The sequence below is a fragment of the Rhinopithecus roxellana genome, chromosome 8 (genome assembly GCF_007565055.1).
Source record: "Rhinopithecus roxellana isolate Shanxi Qingling chromosome 8, ASM756505v1, whole genome shotgun sequence".
Classification (NCBI taxonomy): Eukaryota; Metazoa; Chordata; class Mammalia; order Primates; family Cercopithecidae; genus Rhinopithecus; species Rhinopithecus roxellana.
The window spans coordinates 33,012,604-33,033,996 of record NC_044556.1 but is presented as its reverse complement, the minus strand read 5'-3'; the positions used below and the strand labels follow the sequence as shown (position 1 = coordinate 33,033,996).

The following is a 21,393-nucleotide window of genomic DNA, read 5'->3' as shown; positions in this document are numbered from 1 at the left end:
CTTTTTAGAATGAAAGTTAGCATCATGCCTACATGTTTTATATCAGACAGCACTGTTATTTCATTTGTCTTCCATTACATTTATTTTAAACTTCCGTTCATTATGGAAGTCCCTCTGAATCCTAAGGTTCTTATTTTTATACATTTAAACATGTTCTTTAAATTAAACATAATTAATTTGGAAGAGAAGCAGTGGGGACAATTTATTACACACACACACACACACACACACACACATATACACACACACACCCCTTACCTGTTCATAGATTACTTCCTATCCTGCAGTACATTTACTTTCTGTCTGTTGATCTAAATGTTCTCATTTTTTCTGAAAATTAGTGAATTTCCAAAATATTCGTTTTCATTCCATATGTGCAGCATAAATATTTACAAATCATTTTTCTTTTTTTCCAGCCTTACTTAAAATGCAGGTTTATTGCCTAGTGTTCTCAATGCATTTATTAATGAAATAATATTCATAGAAATAGTAAATATACTCAACCTATCACCAAATTTTGTCATTTAGCCTCCCAGATATCTCTAAAACCAGTCCACTTTACTATGACACTGCCAGGACCACTCTAATCCACACTGTCATCTCTATCCTACATAAGCGTGAAGGTCTCTTCATGGCATCCTCACATTTCTTGTGGGCACTCTTTGACCCTTTCTCTACCTGGTAGCCAGAATGATTTTTTGGGACCAAAATCTGATTACATAACCCACCCCTGCTTAAAATTCTTCAGGGTCTTCTTGTTTTTAGGATAGAGACCCAAAGGCTTAGCATAGCTTTTATGGTCCCACATGATCTCATATCCAGCCTTACCTCCTCTTTGCTTATGTTTCTCCCCTCCTCCTTTTGTGCTCCAGTCACCCTGGTCTTCTTCCAGATACAGATAAGCTCCCTTTCCCTCTTAAGCTAATGGGGATCTTTGCAATTGTTTCGCTGCCAGCCTCCTCTTTCTCTCCTCACCTCTTCTATTTTTACTTTAATACTCCTCCAAGGCATCTCTCATGACAGTGGTTTTTTTCAGTTCCCCTATTACAGTGTAGTAGTTCATTAAATTTAAGATGCCCTTGATTATAAGGAATACTATTATTTGTGTACTTTATTTTAAAGATTTCCAATTGTAAGGATAAAGTACCAGTGATTTTAAGGTGCATCCCAATTTGATAGATGCTCAAATCTAAAAATGTGTGTCTTAGAATGCGTTAAATATAGTATGTTATCTTGACATAACTGTAGTTTTATATTTATTTGTGTTATATGATTAATTTATGTTTCTTCCATGAGAGTGGGAACTATATCTTTCTTTGTTCACCACTGAATCCCTTCCCACTCTCTCCTGAGTCTGCTCCAAAAGGCTGTCACCCCCCCCCCATCATTCCACCAAAAGTGTATTTGGCAAGGTCACTGATAACCTCATATAACAATACCCAGTGGTCATTTCTCAGTTCTCATTTCAATTTGACCTATTAGAAGCATTTGGCATGGTCGGCTACCTCCCCATTCCTAAGAAGACTGTCTTCGTTTGACTTCCAAGATAACACACTGTGGATTTTCTTTCTACCTCTCTGGGCTCTCTTTAATCTTATTTACTAGTTCTTTCTCATCTTTTCATTCTTCATTCTGTCTTATTCTAATAGCTTTAAACTATCTATGTATGTACATTTGTATCCCCCACCTAGATCTCTCCCCTGAGCTCCTGATTGAATTTCCACCTGCCTACATGACGTCTCCACTTGGATATCTAATAGACATCTCAAACTTAGTATGTCCAAAACTGAGCTTCCCTCCTTCCCATCAAGCCTGTACTTCCTGCCCTCTTCCCCACCTCCACTACTGGCAGCATCAATTTTCCAGTTGCTCACAATAAAATCCTTGGAATTATCCTTGATTCTTCTTTTCCTCTTACACCCCTTATTTAATCCACTGTATTGACACTACTTTTAAAATGTTTCAAGAGGCTTACCACTTCATACCACTTCTACTGCTACCACTTGATCTAAACCATCATTATCTTCACCTGGATTTTTACAGCAGCCTCCTGATTGGTCCTCCAGTTTCCATCCTTCCTCTTATTTGAGTCTATTCTCAACATAACAACCAGAGTGATTCTTTTAAAACATTTATCAAATTGTATTACATCTTTGTGTCAAAACCACCGTTTGGCACCCCATTTCACACAGTACCAGCTAAAGGTTTTTTTTTACAATGGCCTGCAAGGCCCTGTCTCGTTTTGCCCTCCTTACCTTTTTGACCTAATTTCCAACTCCTCTCCCACTTGATCCTGTGCTGCAGCCACATTGGCCACCTTGATCTTCTTCAAATACATCAGGCATGCTCCACCTTGGGGGCTTTGTATTTATTGTTCTTGTTCTCCCTGCCTAGAATGTTCTAGCATCTGATAGCTGCATGGCTGCCTCCATCACCTCCTTCAGGTGTCACTTTCACATTGAAGCCTTCCCTAGCCACACTATTTAAAATTGCAGCCTCAAAACACTCTCTGTATCCTTTCTCTGCTTAATTTTCCCCCTAATGTATTAGGTATTTTATTTATTTTGTTTATTGTATGTTTTCCATTCCCTTCCCTGAGGACAAGGAGTTTTGTCTGCTCAGTGTGCTGTATCACTCAAGACCTGACATAGTATCTGAAATATAGTTGGTGCCCAATAAGTATCTATTGGAAGGAGAGATGAGAGGAAGGAAATTACCTTCCAATTTGAGGTGTTTTAACCTATACACAAAATTTTCATGTCATGCATCTGTGCTTCATTTAATCACTATGTGGTTTACACTCCTCATCATGCTCTGAAGGACAAAATTCCTTGTAATCAATTCACTGTAGAAGGCTTGCATTTGTTAAAACATGCTCCAGCAAGTTTTCCACAAGAAGTATTATACCACCCAATTATGGGGATGGAATCCCTTAATGTAAGTAATTTCACTGTTACCTTATATGAGATATCATTGAGGGTACCTAGTCACTAAGGATACCTGGAAGTTATAATGCGTCACAAAGACCATGTTTTTTCATACATAATAGCTAATAGAGTGCTTTTTATTAATGATAATATAAACATGTTGACTAATTCACCAGGATGGCACAGCAAAATCAGAACAAACAAGTGATATCTCCAAAGGACTTATCTATCTAGCAGACATTCTAAGAAACTTCCCTATAAGTTCAGTCTCAGTTTCAGTTAATGATGAGTCCTAAAAATCCATGAAATCTTCATTACTATGGAAGCTGATTGAATCAAACATTAGATTTCAGTAGTGAATCACATTACAGAATTACATCACTGTAGATATGGCCTGACTGGGTATCTTTTGCAAAATAACCTAATTTTAAAATGTAATGATAATTTAAAACGTAATGATAATTACATTTTAAAATTATGACATTTAAAAATTAGCTATTTTTTAAAATAAAAATTAGCTATTTTTTGAAGTGATTGTTCATACATGAAAGGAGATGGGGACATTTAAATCACTTAATGAAAAGTAAGAGCAGATTTTTAGAGTGATATTTATAAAATGGTAAAACTTAAACTACTTCTAAATAATTAGATGGAAGGTGAAGGCAATCCAGCAGTATTTGGTTCTTAGTATTGGGAGATTCCTAGCGGCATTGAAATACCAACACATATAGTATGGAATGACTGAAACTGATTAAAGCATTGATATGACTACTGCAGATATTACCATGATTTTTTGTAATATTGTAACTAAGGCACTTTCCTCTGCAGTAGGAAATGAAGATTCTCCTAATAAGAATAGAGAGGAACTTTCCCCACACCCCTTTTGAATTTCCTCCTTTCCCTGGATTTCTCAGGCAAACCAGACCAGAGAATGACCTGACTGTTGCCTCTGCATACCCAAGTGGCACAATTTCCTTACCAAATGTGTCAACAAATTTGAAACTCACATATGTGCCTGAGTTTACATATGTAGATCAGCAGAAATTAGAAACTCTTTTCTCCTTACATCACTTTACACAGTTAAGCTCACATAGGATAAAGATCATTTTTCTCTTCTGAGAAAAATGTTGTTAGGGATTTTTAAAGAAATGACACAAAATATAGGATTGAAATCTATATTTGTGTTTTTTTTCTGGTTTTGGATGAAGGATTGTGATACTGTTTATTTTTATGATTTAACTCACTATGGATTTTACTGGATTTTCTATTATAACTTTGTTTAGTCAAGGTATTAGACATTTAAGAGGCAGCCTTATGTGCCATTACATTTTGTATTTACCTCATGTCTGACTACAAAACAATAAAATATCAGATAGTCATGAATAAATTTCTTCTATAAGAAATTATTATGAAAAGCATGTTAAACAAGAGTGACTATGTGTCAGACTTCTAAAGAGCAAAATTTACTGGGTAACCAAAAAGTATAGAGAGAAATATTTTCTTCAAGTAAGAACTGTTTGAATTGCTTTATACCTAGATTCTGTAGACCTTTTGCCTGCAGACCTTTTAACTAATTTCAAAAGAGCATTTTACTGTGTGACCATATAAATTGAAGATACTTCTTACTAGTTGACCTAAATATTGCTCAAAGTAGTATCAGTTATACCTCACAGTTCATTTTCCCATGACTTTCTAAATTTTTTTAAAAACTCACATCTTAACATATTACCGACTTTAATTACTGAGTGAGATTAAAGGTTTTTGCTTGCTAAGAGTACATAATTTTCAAGACCTCAATCAGAGAATTGTATATAACCGAATAAGAAATCTTTCTAGTCCTTGAGCTTATTCATTACCATTTACTTGGTAGAACTGGTAAAACTTATTGGTGTGCAGCTAACTAAGTAATTTAATAGATGTCAAAGTATATAGACACATGAAAACAAAGTTCCCATAAAACTACATGCTATAGAATGGCTTCAACTCTTCTCTCATCAAATATAAGTTAATGAGACTAACAGTTAAGTAAACTAGGTTTCTGTACTTCTTCCATTTAGGCCTTTTGGAGGTATTAATTACTTCTTCATAAATTTGATAATTATTGAAATTTGACTATTCTTATTCTCTATTCTTGTTCTGTATGTTGAAACATTTGTTTGGTAAATTATCTTCAATTATAGGTAACTATCTTCTATTGTACCTCCTTTCTCTCTTTTTATGGAATCGATTTTGAGTCCATTCTTCTAAGCCTTTCAACCCACAATAATATAGACATTATGATTTTGGGGTTTTTTTTTTTTTTTTTTTTTTTTTTTTTTTTTTTTTTTTGAGACAGAGTCTTGCTCTGTCACCCATGCTGGAGTGCAGTGGCGCGATCTCGGCTCACTGCAAGCTTTGCCTCCCAGGTTCACACCATTCTCCTGCCTCAGCGTCCCGTGTAGCTGGGACTACAGGCGCCTGCCACCATACCTGACTAATTTTTTTTGTATTTTTAGTAGAGACGGGGTTTCACCCTGTTAGCCAGGATGGTCTCAATCTCCTGACCTCATGATCTGCCCGCCTGGGCCTCCCAAAGTGCTGGGATTACAGGTGCGAGCCACTGTGCCCGGCCGACATTATGATTATTATCCTGATATCACTTTTATTTTTGTTTCTGTTGCATTACAACCCCCTCCACACCTATACTTTATTAGGGTGCCATGCTATACCATTCTTATTTAATAATCTCAAGAGCCTTGAGAGGCAGGTTTTAATACATGAGGTTTTTTTTAAGGCCCAGCCTTTTACATAAAAAGAATGTAACAGCAGCAAGACAAGAATAGCTTAATGCAGACCTCTCAAGGTAAACAAAGCTGCAGTAGCATTGAGCAGAGCCTAGGTACTTAGGGAATAAAATGGATGCTAGGTCATTCATGTTACTTGTGATTTCTTATAATTAGTAGTCATTAATAACTATTAGACCATGATAACTTTAAAACTCTGATAGTGAAAATTAAGCATACTGTGAACATACTCTTTCTTTTTGCCTAAAATCAGTGTTAAGACTTTTAAAATCACTGATGGGCAGTGATCTGTCTGCAAGATCCAGGTGATGAAGTATATAATCCAGGCCAATAAGAAAAAATTTTCAATAGATAGATAATTGATTGCCCAGCACACAGTAGGCATACAGTATTTAATTTAGCAAGTGAATGATTCTTCCATCAAAAGCACACTCAAATTCCAGATCACTATCTTTGGGCATTTACCGCTGGTTTTGGGCACCTGCTAAAACCAGGAGTATATATAGGAAATAGTCTTCTCTACATATTATGATGGATGATATTCACATATGCAAATCCAGAGCTAGGTTTATAGCATCTTTTATTTTTGTCTTTATAATTTCTGTCTTTGTATTATATAGTTAGTAAATTTCTAGAATACATAAATCTAATTTTTATATATCCATTTATTTATTCAACATGTATTTACTGAGTACCTCCTCTGTGTCAGACACTGCCCAGGGTGATAGAGATTTATTCATTAATTCAGCATATAAAGTGTCTACTATATGCCAAACACTATTCTAGATTCTGGATGTAGGAAGTGAGTAAGACTGTTATATTGCTTTATCCTCTTTTTAAGAAATATTTTGCATTCAGAATTTCTCAATAATTATTTTGGCAGTTAGGAAAGGGAAGCACCAAACATTTAACCTTTGTTTCTTGGTTTCCACAGACCCTCGTCAAGTGGTTATTATTGTCTTAATTTGAGAAATTTTAAAGTATGCAGAGTTATATTTTAACTATGCAGAGTTCATATTTTAAAGAATCAATGGACTTAAAGTTAATTATAATGAAGAGATCAATAATAGGAATGACATCCTATTAGCACACAGAACATGGTTTTCTCAGCACTCATTTGATGTCTCTCTCTCTCGCTCTTGCTCTCTGTCTGTCTTTTTCTCTCCATGACACTTAGCGTTGGATTTTTATTCACTTCAGGAGTTTACATCATAGATTACCACAGTAAGATAGACAGCCAGGAAAAAAAAAATCCTTGGAAATGCACTGAGAAAATTAACACATACATTTTTCTAAAAATCAATAGGCGCTCAGAACCTTTCAGATGATTCTAAGGCTGAAGATAAATTTTCTGCCCAAAAGCAAACTATCACACTAGTTTGGACTAAATTTCAAGATCATTATCAGTAGAAAAACGTCTATAATTTCAGCATACTCCGAAACTTTTTCTAACTTACAAATTAAAAGAAATATGTACTTAATACATTTAGACAATTAAATTGCTTGGGCTTTTCAGGGTAACAGTTTTTAAAAAGCAACATTTAAAAAATATATAATGAATGGAACATTTTCTATTTTTTTATTATGCTTTAAGTTCTAGGTTACATGTGCACAACGTGCAGGTTTGATACATAGGTATACATGTGTCATGTTGGTTTGCTGCACCCATCAACTCGTCATTTCCATTAGGTATTTCTCCTAACACTATCCTTCCCCCAGCCCACCACTCCCCAACAGGCCCCGGTGTGTGATGTTTTCTGCCTTGTGTCCAAGTGTTCTCATTGTTCAGTTTCCACCTTTGAGTGAGAACACACGGTGTTTGGTTTTCTGTCCTTGGATAGTTTGCTGAGAATGATGGTTTCCAGCTTTATCCATGTCCCTCCAAAGGACATGAACTCATCCTTTTTTATGGCTGCATAGTATTCCATGGTGTATATGTGCCACATTTTCTTAATCCAGTCTATCAATGATAGACATTTGGGTTGGTTCATGAATGGAACATTTTCTATTGACATAAAGTCTATAGTTTTTAAAAAGTTAAATATACCAGTAAATCATTGTGTTTACTCTGTCTGACAGATCCTTGAAAAGCCCCCCACATAACGAACTGTAGAGCTGCACTGACCAGTAGGATGCTCCATTTTAAATTGCCTGGATCAAGAATGCAGTAGCAGTTATATCACTGATGGGCAGTGATCCATCTGCCAGCACATGTTTTTATTTCAGTTGACATTAAATAATATGTCTCTAACAAATGCTTTATATAAAGGGAACAACTCTGAAGTTGGAGGATTCGCTTCATAATGCATGCATGTAAAAGATATATTTGATCAAGAGATGAAGAATGCTAAAAATATTAAGGTATCATGGCAACCTTTTGACATTTTGATGAAATCGAATCATCCAAAAACTATAATCAGTGCTGCAGATAAAGAAAGCCTAAAATTTGTTTCTAACAAGCCAACTATTACTTTTTTTTTTTTTTCAATTAAGTAGTGGACTGTGTTTAATCATGAGATATAATCATGTTATATTCCATATTCTGGGTTATGTGCAACTTTATTTGTGAAGGTGTGTTTTGTACCAAAGGCTCTCATACATAGATTAGCCCATTTACATATAAATAAGTGAGTCTACACTGTGCCCAAATGAATGGTATTAAAGACAGACTTGCCTAAAAGAAATGTGCCTTGCTTGATTAAACATTCTTTTATTTTTTAATTCAAAATGATAGATTTGCAAATTAGTCTCATAGGTTTTAGCTGAGCTGAACTTGACAAAAATATATTAGTATTTATTACATGTTTTAGTATTCTATCTTAATTAAAATTGTAACATTTAGTTATACTTTCAACAGTTCGTATGATATATATTCATTTAATTTTGTTTTCATGGGATGTTTGATGTATTTAGACAAAGCACATTCTTAAAGATATACATAATATTTCATCTAATGTTTATAGCTTTTCCTTAAAAATTATATATGTAAAAGTTTCCTTAACTCATTTTCTATTTTTATATTCTTTTAGAAATGGAACTCTTTTTCAATTAAAAAAGTTTTAGTTGGAAAAGAGATTTAGGAGGTCATGAAGATGGTTTCCCATTTGGGGACATTTCACTTCTGTGCCATTAATGTATTTACTGTGACATTTCAGCAGAATGGTAGCTATTTGTATATTATTTCATAAGCCTTATGGAAAGTCAAACTGTGAAAATTTATTATATAGAACCCTTTTTTATTTCCATATTTTAGTTTCAAAATATACCTGAACAAATGCATAAATAACCAATCCTCTGTTATTTAAATGTATAACAATGCTATGTTATAATAAGAGCACTTGTAGAATTTTAATTACTATAAAAATATTTCAGTAGCAAAGCCAAGATTATAAATTTTTTGATCCCCTACAGAATGGAATACAAGTGATGAATTGCCTTGTAGGAGAATCAGTAACTAAAACAATCTTATTCCTGCAGCAAAACAGATAGATAAATTAAAGATACAATCTAGGTAACTTTCTTTGAGGCAAAGTCTACAATGAATTTCTCACGAGCTGCTGATAATTTCTTTGTGTCAAAACTTTGAGACCAGATCACTACAGGAAGAATGAAATAAAAATCTGACAGCTATCTCAGATTCAAGCTATGTGAACTTTTAGTCAAGATGATTTGTGATTGAAGTGAAAATATGGCCACTGCCTTGTCTTTGTTCTACATTAGCCCATTTAGTAGAGACATGGGCCTGGAGAATAGTCAGTCCATTGCAGCCAACATAATCCTTATAATTAATTATCACAGCCTGGGTAGCGGTAAAGCAATGCACATCAGCTACTGGGATGATTGAAACAAACTGATCAACTGTGTTACAGGAGGTCTTAGATATTCAGATGTTTTAGTAAGCATCAGTAGGTGTTACAAAAATAGACACAAAAACGACCTTTATAAAACACCAATGAGACTACTGTATGCATTATAGTATATTTAATATCTGAATTATTATTACAGATTACAGTTTCAAATAAAGACAAAACCTGGATTTTTGTTGTAAAAGCACAGGATGGTGTCAGATGAGTAAACTGTCATACTGAATATGGTTCACAGAAAGGATAGTAAAAATGGTAGTACTGGTTTAGATAACAGTAGACCAGAATTTTTATCCACTTTCTACCTGTGGGACCTTAGGTAAATCAGTTACATTACTAGACTTCAGTTTGCAGGCTTGAATTGCAAGATGCATGTGCTGGATTCAGTGATCTCCAAAGCCCTTACCAGTCCCCAAATTCTCATTATACACATTTGAGAAATGCTTTGAAGAAAACTTAGGGCTAGGTGTGGTGGCTCACGCCTATAATCCTAGCACTTTCGGAGGCCGAGGTGGGTGGATCACAAGGTCAGGAGTTCGAGACCAGCCTGGCCAACACAGTGAAACCTCAACTCTACTAAAAATACAAAAATTAGCCGGGCCTGGTGGTACATGCCTGTAGTCCCAGCTACTCGTGAGGCTGAGACAGGTGAACCACTTGAACCCGGGAAGTGGAGGTTGCAATGAGCCAAGATCACGCCATTGCACTCTAGCTTGGGCAACAGAGTGAGACTTTGTCTCAAAAAAAAAAGAAAGAAAGAAAAAAGCACCCAGATTTTCTTATGCAGGAAAGAATACATGAAGTAAGATTTAAGCCTTGAAAGTATCATAAATACATCATTCTTCAAATTGATTATGATGAAAGAAAATAGGATTCTTTCTCCTCAGAATTTTCATTGATCTATAATGGGATCAAAAAAGTAGAAAAATCAGTCTGCAGAGTGAAAACAGATTAATTGAAATAGTTCGAAAAGAGGGGAGAACATTTGTTTAATTAAATGTTAAGGTAACTTGAAAATTGTCTATGAAATGCTAAAACCATACCACAGCCTTATTGCATGCTCAACATTTTAAGCCTGGGAGCAGGGGACGGTGGGAAAAGGCTGGAATGATAGAAGTGTTTGCCTTATGATCTCTTGACTCCTTTTACACAAGAAACAGATTGGTAGAGCTTACGCAGGTGTCTGTGCTGTGGTGCTGGCTCTGCCAAAAACTCTCATGTGCCCTAAGAAAGTTCATTTAACTTCTCTGAGCCCGAGTTTATCTGTAAAGTGAAGACTTTTTAAATTTAGTAATCTGTATGTCTCTTCATCTCAGAATTCTATAACGTTTTCAGATTGTTATATGTATACATGTACATGTTGCTCCCCTCTGGTCACTAAGATGCCACATATTTCTACTTGAGTGAACAGATTGCAAGTCCAAATGTTCTTGTTTCTAATATTAATAATTGACCTCAGCAAGACCTAAAAAAGTAAAAAAAAAAGTAAGTCTTACCTTTCATTTTGACCTTGGCTTTAAATTATTATGATTTATCATTTCATCTTTGAATGCTGAGTGAGTTACCTAAATAGAATGTCTGTTCCAGTTAATCTTCTCTTTAAATTTTTGTAGTTTAATAAACATGTAGCAAATCAGAAGCAACTATATCATGCTTATCAATGAACTGTAGCAGATTGTACAGTGCATTTTTGTCACATTAAAAAGTTAATGCCCTTTTGGTCCCAGAAGCAATGACTATAATTTAAAATAATATTCACAAAATTTTGTGAATGTTTTTGAATACAGAGGAGGCCTAATCGAGCCATATTGTAGTTCATTTTGCTCAGGAGTGAGAAACAAAATTCAGGGATAACCCAAACATGTCTGTTTGGCAATAGTGGATAGTTAGGTAAAGAACGGTGATAGCTTTTGCACATCACAGATAAGAAGTGACTATACCTATTGAAAAACAGGAGTATATTCTGGTTCCTGGTTTTATGATGTAAAGATATTAGAAGGATACTAAAATTTGGATGCTTGGGAAATTGAATAATACAGAAATATTTTGTCATACTGAGATTATTTGTCCAGAAGTTTAGTCTTATATCCCTTCCATTCAGCAAAGGGGGCAGTTTTTAAAGGCCTCTGTCATAATAGGAAATGTATATTTTGACTAGTGGAGCAATTAGTTAAAACATTTAATCGATCATTTTGGTTTTATGAATCTGAATTTTCACTTTAGGTGTAATGGAGTCACATGTATTACTGTGATCTTTGTGAGAAGTGATTTCGTCCTTTTTTTTAGTATTACTGTGATCTTTGTGAGAAGTGATTTCGTCCTTTTTTTTAAGTTGATGAAACTTGATAAATGGTGATTCTAGCATATTGTGTTAATACTGTATCTTACAATAATTTGTGAACTGGCCATCATAAACAAATCATAGTAGTATCTCTTCTGGTAAATTGTTTCCATGGTGTGATCTCTTAATGCTGTGTTTGGGGGTGGGGATGGGGTTAAGTATTTTGTTGACTTTAAGCTGTCAAAGTGTTTTTCTTAAATGCTATAAAATTGTATGACTATAAGCCAAATAAGAATATTCTCTTTTTTCACTTTTAAGGGCGCTGTATAGATCATTTTGAAAAACTATCCCACAGAATGGTATAATTTAAGTTTTAAAGCTCTTACACACATACACACACAAATATAAATATATATACACGTACAAGGGAAAGCAAACAGTGTATGTAGTATTTCTATGTGACATGCTACATGTTACAAGAATCCATTTTTGAAATCTTACACAGATTATGCAGAAGTCAGAGTAACAAATACAACACCTCAATTTTTTATAGAGTCTAGCATTAGTTTACTTATAAGATTTGCTTACATCATACTTCGCAAAGATCATTTACATCATTTATTTAATGTTGAAAATATTTATATGAAGTACTAATGTCATCTGAAGTTTAGAGATTAAACAACCAAGGTTTAGAAAGATCAAATGACTAGTCCAAGATAATATGGCCAATAAATGACTCTAAACCTCCTATGTTCTTTATACTATTCACCTTTTGTCATGTTATTTTTATCCTGTCACTGCCATTATCTTTAAAACTTTGACAAAAATTTACTTTTAAAAGATACATTGGGAATTTTCAGATTCTAGTGCAAAGACATTGTTGCTGTTCTTGTCAGACCTTTTCAGATACTTCCAGACTATAGCCCTTCCACAGGGTGATATTCAGACATTTTCCATCTAAAACATGTTAGTCTGCACACCCTGACCACAGACACTGAATTCACTTGATATCAGAATGCTAGACTAAAAGTTGATCTTCTTGACTGACATTTCTAATCTCCCTTTTTAAAAATTCATCATAATGACTGACTTCTGAACAGCTGAATAAAGCAGTAATCAACCCAAGAAACTGCATCCATTCTGATTCAGAGGAAAAAAAATCCAACCTAGTAACCGTTTTTCAGCATATTGTATTTCATCACATTTATTCTGTGATTAGTGGAGGACAGAGAAGAGGGACTGGGGAGAAAAACTGCCTTTATTTTAAGAAAACTCATTTCCTGTAACTATTCAAAAAGAATTGATTATCAAGTGTTAGGTAACAATATTACTAAATTTATCATAGTTCAAATATTTAGTAAAATTTCTCCACGTATTTAAAATTTTACTTAAGAATTTTCCCAGTTAAAATGTCATGACTGCTTAGTTTGAATAAGGAAGATATTCGTTTCAATTCATGACACAATATTACATTTTTATTCTTTTCTCAGACAACAGAGAGACACTGTTACTGCTTTCCCTTGTAAGTCAACAGTCTGTGATACACGCTGTACTTTTACTGATTAGCAATGCATTGTTACTGTGAATATTTAGAACTTATTATATTGGAATTTAAAATTTTCTAACATTGAATTTAATTCTCTTCATCAAATAAATAAGCAAGCATTATTTTTTATGAAATGAAATCATTCTTAAGCAGTGATAATAATGGAATTCTGAATAAGATATAAAATCAAACATACTCTATTTTTTCTATGTTTATCCTTTGACATTGAGTTGTTTTAACTTATCACATATTATTGTTAAGTTGAAATAAGCTTTATGCCATGTTCTCTGATGTTCTTGTCATAATAATTTTGGGCCTTTGTTAAGTAAATATCAGAAAATATCTGTGAGTTTTGATTATGTGATATTTTCATCTGATTCATTTTTAAAATTTGTCATTGGATTTAAAATGTTTTCTTTGCTAATGTTATATAGAGAATTCAATAAAAGACCAAAAAAGGAAATCCTGTTGCACATATTACTAATTAGTTCCAAATGATTTCCTTCCCTTTCTTTCCTTTCTTCCTTCCTTCCTTCCTCTCTTTCCTTGTTTTCTTTTTACAAAAGAGGAAACATCAAAAGCTGGGCAGTTGTCAGTACCTCAAGCATCAGCTGCCTTTGAGACCAGCTCTGCAGACTCTTACGTATTCTCCCACATGACTATAATGAAGACTTCTGTGTATTACACTTTGCAAGCCTTTTGAAAGCCAACATTCCCTAGGTTTCTTCCAGTGTTCCCTATCTTATACTGTTGGAGACACAGTAAAGTCTCAAGGAAAGAAAAACTTATTCACAATAGTCTGTGCCTTTATGCTTTGTGCTAGTTATATGAGTAAATTATGGCACAGCAAATGTACATTATTTCATGCAGAAATAAGTATTGGACATCAATTGTGTGCACTGACCTGTTCACAGCAATGTCAGGGATATGAATGTCAATATGTAGATGACCCTGCTCTCAGATATATGCATGTGCACGCACACACACACACATATGTATATATACATATATACACACATATATACACACACATATATATGTGTATACATACACACACATATTCCCAAGCTAGTAGGTTAGGATCCTCTTTAGATCCAGAATTGGTCAAATATTAAATAAGAACATTCTGTTTTCAATATTTATTCTCTGTGTATGCCCAATGTTTTTGTATCATAAGAGAGTATAATTTCTAGCAATCACCTTTTGCATACCCATTGTTCTCATTTTGTGCTTAGCAATGTTGATCCTAACTCTTTCTTTTTCCTAATAACAGCTAGTTACTCAAATGTGTTTTTAATTTTGGAATGTCAACAAATGATACATCATCAAAACAGAGGTCCTCTCTTGTTTCCACCTGGAATTTTACTTTGTCTAAAAAAACTAAGTGCAGATTTAGATGGCTTTACACATGTGGTGATTAGTTATTAGAGACAAGAACAAAACATATTTTTCTAATCCTCCAATTGACATGAGAAATGACTTTTTAAGCTTTCTTGTCATAGAATTTTGGTAGTGAACTCCATTAGTGACTATTTGTAAAGTTTTTCTTTTTTTTTTTTTTTTGAGACGGAGTCTTGCTCTGTTGCCCAAGCTGGAGTGCAGTGGCATGATCTCAGCTGACTACAACCTCCGCCTCCCAGGTTCAAGCGATTCTCCTGCCTCAACCTCCGAGTAGCTGAGACTACAGGCATGTGCTACCACACCCAGCTAATTTTTGTATATTTAGTAGATATGGGGTTTTACCATGTTGGCCAGGCTGGTCTCAGTCTTCTGATCTCAGGTGATCCACCCACCTGAGCCTCCCAAAGTGCTGGGATTACAGGCGTGAGCCACCATGCCAGGCCTAAAGTATTTCATTTTAAGGGACCAAATCTTTAAGTCCTTTGGAAATGGTCACAGAGTAAATTAAGAGATGTATGTTGTTTCCAAGGGATTACCTGTATCCTCTTTGAACCATGCCTCTATTCAAAAGAATTCACACTTTTCTGCTGGATTTCAACAGAGACAAATTAGTACATAATTATTGCTGCACACCTCCTATGAGTTAGGACCCACTCAATCATCCATTCACTTTTCTGTACTTTCCTTTGTACTAAAAGCCTTATCAATCTTGTGATTTTCTCTCCCTTAGATCTACTGTTTATATGTTTCATTAATCACAAATTGGTTATTTTGTTCAAAAAATCCTTTTTACTTTCAGTGATATCTGATAACTTGAGTCATAGAGGAAGAGACTATATCATGGAATTAGAAAAGCCAAATGAGGAGCTAAAACTAGTGACAAATACTATCTTAAAATGTAAGGTCAGTGAAGTAATTTTTTTGGAAATGGAGCCACAAGAGAAGGAACAAATAGAAATCTGATTTCAAAACACACAATTGACAAGGAAATGAATAAATGTGGCACAGTCCCTCACCCATGCCTGGTCTGATTTGGCATAAAAAATGCTTCTAAATGAAGGTGAAGAACACAAATGAATTCATAGGTACTATTCATTTACCTTTGCAATGTAGATGCCAGGTATTACTAGTTCATACCCATAAGCCAGCCATGAAAACAGACAGTTGTTTCCGTATAACCTAAATCTAAAAGTAATCAGAGACAGCATGATGTAAGTTAGTCAGAAGGCCTAGTAGGAATCTGGAATCTGGAATAAACGATGATAAATATATCTTAAGTCTATTTTTCATTTACCTCTATAGAGTAGCTGAGGACTTCTGCAGAGGAAAAGGCTTGTGTTGTGTCTTAATTTGTGGCAATAGAGATGGAAATAAGAGAGAGGAAACTGACATTCATAAATGTGGATGTAAATTTTTGAGGTAGAGTTAATTTTTGCCTTTATTCCTGGAGGCAATTTATAAGGCTATTTTAACTTTGTATGTCCTAGTCTCGAGAACGTATTGAATTTGTGATTTTAATATGCTGCTCCCTGCAGGCACTTTCCATGCCAGTAGGAATCTCTGCACTATCAGGCCAAGCTCTCAGCATGTGTAGTAGCCAAGAAAAAACCTAGCAAACAGAACTCCAGGGGCATGCCATACATGTATGTATAGTTAGACAAGATTAGACAGCTCTACAGGGCACCCCTCAGAGGCAACCCACATTCTCAGAATGGCTGGAATATACATTAATGGGGCATTATATCTGTACTGTGCTTTCTAATATTTATAATATTTTAAGTAGGTATATATAGTTCAAAGCAACTCTATATACTTAAATATATAAAGTATACATATATATTCTCTGAAATAGGCAGAGGAGGTAGTATCACATGCTTTGTATAAAAGAAGAAATGATGCACAGTTATGCAATTTACCTAAGGTCATGTGGTCAGCAAATGTCAGAAAGTGACTAGAATACAAGGTTTTCTGACTCCTGATCCGCAGTTCTTTTTGTATAGCCACATTTCCCTCCCCCCAACACCCCTCTTATCTCAAATTCTGGCTTCCCTAAGAAGTGAAGAAACTGAGAGCATTATTATCAGAAAATCTTAAGGAAGAGCAGAAGCCCTTGCCGTTGTATTTGTCTTATACTATGTTCACATTGGCGAGCCTAGTCCTGCCTCAGCAAGCCTCAAGATCCAATCCCCTTACCTTAAAGTGAGACACCAAGATAAACAAAAACCCAAGCTCTTCAAACTGAATCAACCACCATTCCCTTCGTCTATTCATTTATTCTTTCAAAAATGTTTGAGTAGCTCTTACATGCAATTTCTCCTTCTCACTTCGGTGGAAAAGTTATCCCAGTCTCTGGAGCTCCATTCCATCCTGTTCAACCTCCTCCAGAACCTGACTGTATTAAATATCATCTGCCTTTTCCTTATCCTCAGTATGTCCCCACCTCAGAATCTATGATCAGTGGATATGTTTCCTTGACAATTGTTAGCTCTCTTTGCCCCCTTCCACTCAAAGCCAAACTTCTTAAAAAGTCTTTACTTCCTGACCCCTCATTTATTTGACATTCTTCTGTAGTGTTATTCCTCTGTAATCTGGCTTTGGTCTCCACTTCTACACTGAACATTTCCTTAATACTAGTTTCTTTCTCATACATCAATTCTCAACCTCCCCCACTCTGTAGAATTTGACACTGTTGATCCCTCCCTCCTTCTTGGCTTTTGTGACATTTTCTCTCATTTTCACTGACTTGTCTTTCTCTTATCACTTTTTAAATACTGCTGCTCCCCAAGATTCTGATCTCAGGCCTCACTTTTTCTGAGTCAACACTTTCCCTAGGTAATCTCATCCAATATCCTAGTTTCAACTACTTCCACAAATTTTTATCTCCAGCCCAGAGCTACAACCTGACTGCTAGTCTTACCATATTCCAGGTACCAGTCACTTTCTCAGCCAATCATTTCTGCCCTTTTTACCTTTGAACCTGCCAACCCACAGTCTAGAAGGGACAATCCTAAAACCCATGTCAGCCCATTCTCTGTCCACAGGTGGTCACCTAACTCAACTGGGCCAGGTGATTCTCTCTCCTTGGAATTTCTATTGAAACTTGGAGAGTTAGAAGTAGAAACAATTAGGCAAAGAGCTATGAAGTTTTAGCAAGTTGAGCCAAAGTCAGCATCATAGCAACCCTAAGTCCATGTAATCTATATTCTGGTGAAGTAGTAACTAAGCCTGGCAGAGAAGCAAAGGGAAGAATGAAACACAACGCGAAACAAGCACACTGCTCCTGTGAAAGAGTATTATCAGAAAATCTTAAAGAAGAGCACAATTTACAGACAATTTCCGACACAGGGGAGGCCCAACTCTACTCCCTGTCACTGGGTTCTATGAGATTCTTCTAAACCCTCCAAAAATCCATGATTGCATTAGCCAGCTTGATGGAGTCTTCTGACCCACACAGACAACTTATCTTTTGTGTACTAATCACTTTGCCATAAATGTCCTTTTGGATGGTCTCGAAACTATTTATGATATCTCAAACCCAACATGTCCAGGACAGAACAACTCATTTCCCACACTCAGCAATGTCATCTCAACTGTATTTCTTGTCTTGGGTAATCATACCACCTCTCTTTAATGCTACTGTTTAGAAATCTGGGGACCAACTAATCTCAAACTTCTCCCTCACTCTTCACAGCCATTAAATTCTTGATGCAACTTTAGCTGCCTTCTTCACCTCTGAGTTATTTTTGTATCTTATTATTTCTTGCCTATGTTACTAGAGTAGTCTTGTGAATTTTTCATACTGCAAAGTGATCTCTGAATCACAAATACACTAATAACTCTCCCGGCTAAAATACTTCAGTGACTCCTCCTTTATCCTTTTAGAATAAAGCCCAAACCTTTTAGTATGACATCCAAGGATCTTCATGGTCCAGCTTCTGTCTACCTTTCTAATTTCATCAATTATCACTCTCCAGTATGTACTCTCTGCTCCAGTCACCCTGAATTACTGTGAATCCCTTATATACAGTATGCCCTTCCATATACCTTCACATTTGCTGATCTCTCTGCCCAGAAATATCTTTACACCTTAATTTTTCTTCCCCACTTCACTCATCCACATTGTTCTTCTACTCAGTTGGATGATAGCTACTTATCTTCCAAAACTTACGTTTTCTCCAGGAAGATTTCAGTTAAGTATCTATCTGATATTTTATACCAAGAGCACATCAAAGAACTTGACACAAAATATTACTATCTACTCTTTTTTTTCTTTTATAAAACTGTGAGTAACTTGAGAGCTGACTCTGTGTCCTTGTCATCTTTGTATTTACAGTGCCTGGTATATAAAGGATACTCAATAAATATTTGTTGAATAAATAAGACACTGAGAAGATGTAACTTCTATCCTCAAATATCTCATAGAAATAGTGGGAAATTAGAACACCTATGATTATGGCATAGTGACAAGTTCTACACCAGGTAGGCTCAGGGAACTGTGAGAAAGAAGGAAGAGAAAATTAGCTTAGGGGCCTTCAGGAAATAAGAGAAGGATTTAGGTTTGATGACTAAGTAGAAAGGACTAAGCGAAGCCAATGAGATGAGGAAGGATTTCCAGCTCCTTGTAGCCAATGCCAGTCTACTTTTATAAGTTGCAAGAAATGTTGCACATTGATATACCACTGTTAAGAGGCTCTCAACACTAAATTGATAAAACAAATGCAATCTGAGGAAACTAGCTAATTGTTTTAGCAGTGTAAAACCTTTAAAAATGTTTCAAACTATTGCAGCACTTAAAACTATTTTGGGTTCAACATGACCTCAGATATGTCTCTCTCTTGGAAATTTTCCCTCTTAATTTTGAAACATGAGTAGTGTTGAGAAAATTAATCTGTACTTTCTAGTTAACCACACTTACCTCATCCAGTTGCCGTTTTAGAAGAGTTGTTTATTATTCCAGGAACCTTCAAGGTCCTTGTTGTAAGCTTTTTGACTTAGAAACAGGAAATCAGATTTTATCTCAAGTGTAATTTTAAACCACAGTATTTAAACATTTCCAGTAGTTTCTAGACTTCATCAGAGGGCTACTTCAGTCTCCAACCCTTTGAAGTATTCCACTCGGATAAGAACTCTTATGTTTAAACTGTACTGGATTTGCCCATTTACATCTCTGTAGATCCCAGTCAGAATGTCTCCCAGTTCAAAAACATACACACATTCTCTCATTCTTATGGAATCTACTGGAAATTAACCTACATGAGGCTGTGGGCATCAAACTTTAGATCATTATAATCATCAAGAACAATTGACTAACTTAGAGTAAGATTTTAGTTCCTGATAATTCTAGGCAAAATTCTTATCAAAACTGAAAACATGAATTTTCCTAACTGCATTAATAGATAAAAATGTCAATTATTGGAAAGCAAAACACTAACTCCAAAGGTTGCAAATTGTCTCAATCCTTATTCATCACAATTCCTTTAGGTCTATTAAGGAGAAATTTAGGGAGCTGAAGAGTAAGATATAATTAATGTAACTTGGTGTTGGTGATTTATTCAGTGACAAATTATAAGGCTGCTACTATAACAGGCTCCCACAAGCTTAAACGGAACAAAGCTCTTCTGTTTTAAGGATAGGTTATGATAGCCATTCTCAGATAATTCTCATTTCATCTTTTCTCACTGGTTATCTGTCAACTGAGGAGCCTTTAGTCTGGAGTCCTATTGTGTGGTTGCTACTTGAAAAGTCTTAACATCTCCATGACCCCAATGCTGCAGAAAAGCTTTGCATTTTGAAAGTGTTTTCTTGTCCATCTTAGCTGCACTCTCCCATCTCCCATCTGAGTTGTTACTGGTTGATTGAACTGGCATCTGCAAAGGCTGAAAGTGCCACTAAAAGGGCAATTCCTCCTCCACTGATTCAACATATCTTGATCTGTGGGTCTTTTTGAGAGATGATACAGACCTTGCTTAATAATCTAATAGAAATGACAATTTTTCTGTACTAGCCTAGAGATAATCCTGCCTGCAAAAAGAAGATGGATTACATGGATAGAAGTCTAAATCCAATTGAGATGACCTTTCTAATAACATGAACATATACAAATATCCTACGGTGCTCTTTGAGTCATGGCTAATCTAGAATTTAAAGAGGAAGTCTACTTCACATTTCTTTCTCTAATTTCACATATTTCTTCACAGTTTGCCCAGTCCTCCAAAGAGAAACTCATAGTCACTGAGATTTTTGAATCACATGACTCGTAATTGTGAGTCACTGGCTGATTAAAGTAGCTAAACCTCTCATCTTCTAACATGAACCTTTAATTCCTCCATTCGGAAGTGAGACTGCAGCTGTTGTATATCACCATTATTGTTAGTTCTTAAAAACATGTCAAAGGTTTTGTTTTGCTTTGCTTTAAAAAAAAAGATTTAAATAAGATATTGACAGACATTTAGATAGGAAAGCGATGCTTTCAAACAGAAGTTGAAATTTCAAGTTAATGTTTTAATAATTATGTCTTCTTTTGGCTCAGTTTCACTTGGATCTTAGTCCAACAATCATGTCTTCAAAATATTCTGAATAAATCACCACCAAA

General features: G+C 35.2%; 1 protein-coding gene across 1 annotated transcript in view; it reads left to right on the top strand.

Annotated features, from left to right (window-relative positions):
* The window catches only part of KCNA2 (potassium voltage-gated channel subfamily A member 2), a 79,540-nt gene that overhangs the window by 4,310 nt on the left and 53,837 nt on the right, over window positions 1-21,393 (top strand). The gene's annotated exons all lie outside the window — the stretch shown is intronic.